The sequence below is a fragment of the Mastomys coucha genome, unplaced genomic scaffold (genome assembly GCF_008632895.1).
Source record: "Mastomys coucha isolate ucsf_1 unplaced genomic scaffold, UCSF_Mcou_1 pScaffold3, whole genome shotgun sequence".
Lineage (NCBI taxonomy): Eukaryota > Metazoa > Chordata > Mammalia > Rodentia > Muridae > Mastomys > Mastomys coucha.
This window is the reverse complement of record NW_022196909.1, coordinates 51,464,998-51,473,106: the sequence shown is the minus strand read 5'-3', so window position 1 is coordinate 51,473,106 and position 8,109 is coordinate 51,464,998. Positions and strand designations below refer to the sequence as shown.

At 47.1% G+C, this 8,109-nt stretch overlaps 1 protein-coding gene and 1 non-coding gene across 3 annotated transcripts in view; one reads left to right on the top strand and one right to left on the bottom strand.

The window, feature by feature from the left end:
• Trim26 (tripartite motif containing 26) overlaps nt 1-7,501 on the bottom strand; it is a 20,871-nt gene extending 13,370 nt beyond the window's left edge. For both annotated transcript variants that reach the window (XM_031347292.1, XM_031347293.1), the window contains exons 1-2: nt 7,018-7,501; nt 6,716-6,787 (exon numbers count right to left, since the gene is read on the bottom strand). The gene's annotated coding sequence lies outside the window, so the exon portion shown is untranslated. The remainder of the gene's footprint in view (nt 1-6,715; nt 6,788-7,017) is intronic.
• On the top strand, nt 2,173-2,305 carry LOC116075570. The gene has a single exon (XR_004112611.1). It is a non-coding gene; the product is annotated as a small nucleolar RNA SNORA51 (small nucleolar RNA).
• Nucleotides 7,502-8,109: the final 608 nt, after the last annotated feature.

Below are 8,109 nucleotides of genomic sequence, written 5' to 3'. Positions count from 1 at the left end.
CCCCCCCGCAGGGGCCTCCAGCTCTTAACCAAACAGGCCAAGTCCTATCTCCTAGCTCATTTCCTGCCATTCCTACCTTCAACTCTGCCTCAGACCAAACCCTGCTCACTACAATCCCTTTGCACTCTGACTTCTTTCCCTGCAGGAGTTCTCGGCTGGAGACCATCCCCTCTGGCAACTCCTGACCCTAGGAGAGCAGACTGTGTGTCTCCATCATCCAGTCACAGTATACAGGGTTCATTTCACTGTAAGTTCAGGAACTAGGCGAGGAAACGGCTGTGGAGGAATTTACTTATTACAATGGTGACAATCCCCCTGTTCTTTTTCTTTAGCTTTAGACCTAGGTATGCATCCATAAACAATGTATGGAACCCCCACCACCTGCACACCCTGGTTTTTTCATTTCGAAGCATGGGGATCCCAAAGTGAATTTTTCCCATTTTTTTCTAACATGGCAGTGATTTTTTTTTTTTATTTTTTTATTTTTTATTTTTTACTAACATGGCAGTTTCACTTGCATGACTGTGCTTGTTTTTGCTCATATCACTGCTGTTCTGTGACTGTAATTATTTACTGTTCCTACCTCTGATGGCCATCAGGGTTAAGTTTGGACATTACGAACACTGCCCCTGTGACCCTACACGTACACATACAGGCATGTGGACTCTCGGTTTTACTAGAATGAGCCGAGCTGTTTCCAACCAGCTCCACAGATTCACCAACACCTGGCACCTCCAGCTTTACAAACTTAGCCAAGTTGGTGAGTAGAAAACAGAATCTTATCATGCATGCATAACACGAAAAGGGGCAAAGCAAACAGCAGGAGAGAGAACCAATCACAGAGCAAGGAATTCAAACACGGGGAAGATACTGTGCTTTTCGATCCACTAGCAAATGTGGCTTAAGTTCTACCCGCTGGTGATCAGAGGAGCCTACCACCTTCATTCTTTTTTCCCTCTGGTAACTTTCTCTTTGGTTTCTGGGGAATCCATGCTTATGGTGGAGTTCTCCCTCAGCTCCAGGGTGAAGCAAAAGTATCAGTCTTAGGTATATTGATAACCCATACCCTTTGGTTCAAGGAAAACACAAGTCTGCTGCAAACAGCCACAAGGAGACCTAGCTGGGAAAGGAGAGAAACTCTTGTGGTTCCTTGGGAACTTTCAAGAGGTGAAGTCATTTGTTTTATAGCTCCTGGAACAATCATCCTGCTGGGTCGTTAATCTCTTGAGAAGTAAGCCAACCAGGGGAGATGAAGGGGAAAAAGCATTATTTTGTCAGCACTTTTTAAAATCTTGTGCCTAAAGCTACCCCTACCCTTAAACCTGTCAGTTCCATCAGGCAATAAACTTTCTCTCTGTCCCAACTTGGGACTTGCCTGTCACCTTTTTTATTTTATTTTTAAGGGGAGGAGGAACCAACTGATAGCAAGGTGAAGTTACTGGGCTGAAATACACAATTTACAGGAAAAAAAAAATCAGGCAACCGAGACAGGTCTTGCAACACAGGCAGACAAACAGAGGACAACTTCTAGACACAGTAGACCTTTAGCCTGCTCTGGGACATCACAACTCCTGTGGCTCCTAGCACTCTGAGGAGGAACGCAAGCCTCAGAGCCTCATCTTCTAACAGCCTCCGCAGTCAATCAAAGCCTGCACCAAAGAGCTCTACATCTTCACACCTGGATTTTCACACAGCCTCCAATAGGTTGCTCTGTTGTTCAGCGCGAGGCTAGAGTCCTGACTTTCCTGAGCTTCTATATTATCATGAAGAAATAAAGGTGTGGATTACAGAGCTGTTCACAAGACCAAAAGTAAGGTTCAGGGGATATACCAGCATATTTAATGGACAGTATAAAGCCACTGATATAATTAAGAGCAGCCAAAGCAGAATAAAGATGGCTGAAATTGTTGAAGCAGAAATGGGGGTGGAGGTTGGGGAAAGGGTGTAACATATTTTTGACAAACTGGCTATCAGGTAGGAAAGGACTAGTTCATCAGATGTAGTGAGGATTTGTTGTAGAACAAGGTATCATCTATTCCAGGCTAGCCTCGAACTTGCTATGTAGTCAAGACTGACTGAGACTCCTATTCTTTCTCTACCTCTTGAGTGAGGGGATTCCAAGTGGGCGTCAGCATATCCAGCTAAACCAGTGTTTCTAAAATCATGACTAGTGGCTTCCTCATGCTTAACAACAGGTTGTCTTCTTCTTCTGTCCGTATAGAAAGAGGAGGAAGTGTCAACCTACCCCAGGTACATCTCCGCCCAGGCTACTGTACCAGGGATGTCTGTGAAAGGGGAGACCTTGGGGGGAGGGGGTGGATCACAATGGAAGGTATGGTACAGTATCTCACAACTTTAATCCCAGCCCTGGGGGTTGGGGGTCAGGGACAGAGGCAGGTGGATGTCTGAGTTCTAGGCCAGCTTGGTCTACATAAGTGTTGTAGGTCAGACAGGGATTGAGTGAGGCTGTCTGTCTCAAAAATAAGCAAATACCCACAAATGGAGCTGGGGAACTCAGCATCTACCCATGAGGTGAGGAATTTCTGACTGTTCATAAGAATGGGTGGAGGCATCTCAGCAAGCTAATAGGGAATTTCTACTTTTCATCAAAGCTGAGACACCTATGACCTTCTACCTTAGCATCTCTGATATGTAACCAGTGACATATATCATTTAGCTGGCAGAATATTCTTCCGTGTGGAAAATAAACTAAGGATATGTAAAGTAATTGAAGCATCACATATTTGAAGAAGGGTGGTGTATTAGGATTCTCTAGAGTCACAGAACATACACACACACACACACACACACACACACACACACAGGATTTACTGGGATAACTTACAGGCCACAGTTTAGCTAATCCAACAACGGCTAGCTGTGAATGGAAAGTTCAAGAATCGACTAGTGGCTCAATCCTACAAGGCTGGGTGTGTCCTAATATAAACTTCTGGCAGAAGGTATGGCCCACATTAAAGGTCTGTTTTCCCACCTCAAGGTCCAAATTAAAGGTCTGTGTCTTCCAGACTTAAAACCTGGATCAAAGCTGTATGCCTTCCTATCTCAAAGATATGCACAAGTAGATTAACCCTCTTCAAAACAGACAGGAAATCTGTCACAGCTCTGCCCTCCATTTCTAGATGGTAGCTCATTCCAGATACAGTCAGGTTGCCAAGCAAAAATAGTCACCACAGGTGGCCTTTCTCCTACAGAGTTCTGAAGGGATCACCTTCTAATGTGGGTTTCACTCTGCTATTTTCTTGCTTCAAAACACACAAGGCAGGGCATTCAGCCCCAAGTCCTGACCGAGTACTCCATATTAAGACTGTAGGAAGAGAGGCTCTTCGCGTGACATACTCCTCCCTTGTTCTTGTACACTCTGTTCTCTCAGACACAGCTTGGCCTTGACTAAAACTGCCCCCCCCCCCCCCATCTCTGCTCCTTCCCAGTTAGTTCTGTCTTTCTATGATACACTCACACTGCTTTATAATTGATTTTATTTTTTGGTGTGGTGGATGGGTATTCTCACCTACTCAGAATGCAAAAACAAGAGTCATATCTCAGTGATCTCTTTACCTCCAGCAGCTGGCCCAAATCACAGAATCACGCCTATAAAACACCACTCCCGGATTTGGAGCCCTGCTGGCTTCTCTGTTTCACAACACCCTAGGATCCCAGCTTCACAAACCCGCTTCAGCGGCAGGATCTGGGTATTAGACGTTTTCTGCTGCACGCACACGCATTTCCTCCCCTCCCCTGCTCAGAGAAAGTCAGTATTCTAATAGTCCATTTCCATAAATCTGGCCAAGTTCTATTTCATCCTAAATGCCAACCTTAAGCTAAGCCGTTGTTTGCTACAAACAATGTCTCCCCCCCCACCCCCCACCCCCCACCCCGTGTATTTTCCACTGTGACCCTGGGAGCGTAAGTCCTCCCAGAAGCCTTCACTTAAAAGGTTTTACTTGAGGTTTGCAGAGTCCTGCAGTGACAGATCCAGTCTCAGTCCTGCTTGTTATCTCTTGTAGCAAGTAACAAGTCATCTACCCCCTTTGTACCTGAGTTTCCTTACTGTGCCCTCCCACCACCCTTTTCTCTTTCTGAGACAGGGTCTCACTATGCGTCTTTGGCTGGCTTACCACTCACTATGTAGATCAGAGGGTTCTCAAACTTACAGAGATCTGCCTGCCTCTGCCTTTCAGGTGCTGAGAGTATAGACAATCACCACTTCATCTGGCTAGACAGTTTCCTTTTTTCCTCCTCCTCCTTCAAGTCTTTAGATTTATTTTGTGAGTACAGGTGTTTTCTCTGTGTGTATGTATGCGTACCATATGCATGCAGTGCCTGCAGAGTTCAGAGGAGGGTGCTAGATATGCTGGAACTGGATGGTTACGAGACATGTGGATACTGAAAACTGAACCCAGGTCCTCTGAAAGAGCAAGAAACCCCCTTAACCATGGAGCCAACTCTCTAGACCCAGATTTTCTTCTCTCTCTTTGTTGTTGTTGTTGTTGTTGTTGTTGTTTTCCAGACAGGGTTTCTCTGTGTAGCCCTGGCTGTCCTGGAACTCACTCTGTAGACCAGGCTGGCCTCATACTCAGAAATCCGCCTGCCTCTGCCTCCTAAGGGCCAGGATTAAAGGCATGTGCCATTGTTTGGCCACATTGTCTGAAGTTTGGAAGGTCATGTTTATACAAGTGTTTGACTGCTCAAAGGCATCATTAAACGAGGAGAGACACAGAGGCAATCAGCTTTCAATACTCAAGGCTGCACCGATAATTTCAGCAACAAAAGCAAGCACTATTGGACTGTAATCCAATCTTGCAAGTATCAATACCCGCAAGTCCGTACTGATATCAATAAACGGATGCAAAGGGGGAAAACTGCCACGCAACACTTGATAATCTAGAAAACCAACGCGCACTCAGCACCTAAACCTTGATATGAAATCCTCACTAAGGTGTGTGCTGAATATGGCAGCCTAACTCTATCCTTTTAACCCAGAGATCCAATCTCAAGAGGGGCTCTCAGAGTGTGAACCACCAACCAAAGAACATACACGGGCTGGACCTAGGCCTCCTCCCTCACACGTAGCAGATGTGCAGCTTGACCTTCATGTGGGTTCTAATCAACTGGAGCTGGGGAAATCCCCAAGGCCATTGTCTATATGTGGGATATGTTCTAGCTGGGCTGCCTTGTCCGGCCTCAGTGGACGTGGACACTAGCACTTAGCCTCTCAGAGACTTGAAGTGTCGGGGGTTGGAGGGGATACCCAGAGCGATCCCCTATCTTCTCAGAGGAGAAGAGGATGGGGGAGTAAGGGGAGGAGGGTGGGAGGGGAGTGACTGGGAAGGGGGCAGTGAACAGGATGTAAAGTGAGTAAGAAAAATAAAATTAAAAAAAAAAAAGAGAGTAAGACATACAATGGAAAGGCACTGTACAAATATGCATCCAGGTGTTTACATCATAATACGCTTCAAAAGTCCACGTGAAAAAGGCTTGTTCCTTGCATTATTAGCACTACTGAAAAACAATATAGTTTATGAGGTGGGACTCTTTAGAAGGGGGCTGTGGGACGCTGATGTATCCCTTCTCCCCTCTTCCACTATGACATAAGTGGTTTTGTTCTTCTGTGCACTGCTCTCTTATGTGCTTACGGCCTCACCATGGGCCCAGATCAACAGGTACCAAAGGATCACGTGCTGCGACGTCTAAGCCTGTGAACTAAAATAAACCTCTCTCTTCGTGTGTTAATTATCTGAGGTATCCATTGCATACGTGTCTCTAAGAACTCTGAAACCAAATCTAAAAACCACTGCAGTGCAGTAACCTGCATTGAGAATATGGAGGGATAAGAATTTGGGTGAAAAGGAAAAGGTGAATAAAGATAGTGTGCGGACTTTGGCTAATAATAATGTGTTATTTGTTAATGAAAGGGAAATCGGTTGGGAGTTATATAGAAACTCTACACACCATTTCCTCAATTTTTCTGTAAATCTACAAATGTTCTAGAAAATTAAGTATATTATTAAAAATTGCAACTAGGCATGTGGGCAGATGCCTGTTAATCTCTTTAGTCTAAGCACTCAAGAGGCAGGAGGCTAACCTGGGCTATCATGGTCATTTTCAGACCATTTTGGATACATGGAGACACCTTGTCGTCATCACCGTCGTCATCATTATCAAATTTAAAATGAAAGCTTGCTTTTAGAAAAATGTGGGGTTTTTTGTTTGTTTGTTTGAACTTGGGAGGAACAATCTAGGCATCATGAATGCGTCTCACCAACAAGGGGTTCAGGCATCCATGAACGCATGTCATTCTTCCCTTCTTTGAAGCATGCACAAATGGTAGTGTTGTCAAAATCTAGAATGCACTGGGAATTTTTAGGTGTCTCCTCCCATTCACTTCCCAAAGTTAAATTTATACACTTTTTCTTTTCTTTTTTTTTTGGGGGGGGGTGTGGAGACAGGGGTTCTCTCTTTGTAGCCCTGGCTAGCCTAGAATTCATTAGTCTGTAAACCAGACTGGCCTCTGACTCCAAGCATTGGGTGTAAAGGCGTGCGCCACCACCGCCAGGTCTATATACTTTCTTTCCCTAAGCTAATTAGGCAGTAAATCGTCAGGGACAACGCACAGCTCTTGGTACAACTAGCTAAGCCAGTTTACTCCGACGATAAATAAATAATAAATCAACAGATACGTAAATATAAGACTTGCCTCTGGTCATGCAAGGCTCCAAGCCACCAGGTGGAACGTCATCCAGGTCCCGCTCGCTTCTGGCTCTGGGGACTAGAAAAAACTGAAGTAAGTCTGGGTTGGACCTGAAGGAGGAAGGAACACAGCGAGCTCAGGGCGAAAGGCCCAAAGGCGAGCCGGGGACGCGGCGCTCACGCGAGCTCGCCGTCCCGCGCGCCCGGGCCTGGTTAGTCCTGCCCAGGGCCCGCGGCCGCCTTCGCCGTCCCCACCCGGGTCGCACGCCGGCTGCTCCGCCGCGTCTCACCAGTGCAGACCGCACTCACCGGCGCCTCGCTCCGGGCCCGGTCACTCCTCTCCCCGGAGCGGCTCCGCGGGTAGATCCTCAGCAAGCAGTCCGCACCACAGCCTCCCCGCCCAGCAGTCTCCCGGAGCTCCGTGCCCTCCGCCGAGATTTCTCTGGGACCAGCCCTGGGATTGGCTCTTCCCGAACTCCGTCCACCAATGGGAACTTTAGGCTGCTTGACGTCACTGATCACTGGGCAAATCCCCAGGCAGCGGCCAAAGAGGTGAAGCGGCCGGGCCCGAGAAAAGGAAAGTGAAATCGGAAGCGGCCGGTGCGTCACGGTTGTCTTTCAGAGGCGGAGGTCGCGCGAGGTCTCGTATGGGTTAGGGTGCAGAAGTTCCCTAGCTTTCGAGACCCCATTTCTGACTCCCTGCGGTTAGGGTGGGCAGGGATGTCTGCAAGGGCTGGGTTTGAGATGGGGTTTCCTCCTCAGGGCCTGCCTGTAACTAAGACCAGACCAGGCGTCAGTCTATTAAGTATTTCCAGGATCCATTGCAAATATTATTACCATTTTCGAAGCTCCTGGCTAAGGTGAGCCATTTTTGACAAATAGCCTTCCTTACACAAGGCAGGTGCTGTTCCTGCTGTACAGAACAAAGTAAACACACACACACATACACACACACACACCCCACCCTACCCCACACTACAGTGAAAGTTCAGTGGGTAAAGGCGCTTGCCACCAAACCCCAGATGACTGGCGTTCGAATCCCATATCCCCCACATGATGGAACGCGAGAAAGTCCATTCAGGTTGTCCTCTAAGCTCCACACGTGCGCACTGTAGCACTTGCACTCTCCCCCTACACTAAATAAATAAATGTAAAGCATTTAAAGATCCTGGCGCTAGGGAAACCGAGGCATTAGAGTTCATTACCAGCCTGGGCTACGGAGGGAGAGTTTGTCGAAAACGAGAAAAACTACAGAACCTGCAATATCCGGTTCTGAGGCCCTCTACAGGAGCTTTGAGAGCCTTGCGCAGCTCCACAGCCAAGGACTGGACCACGCCCACTAGGCTGAAAGTCCAATTTGCATACAGCTTTCTGCTCTGCAGGAAATCCATCTATCCTGCT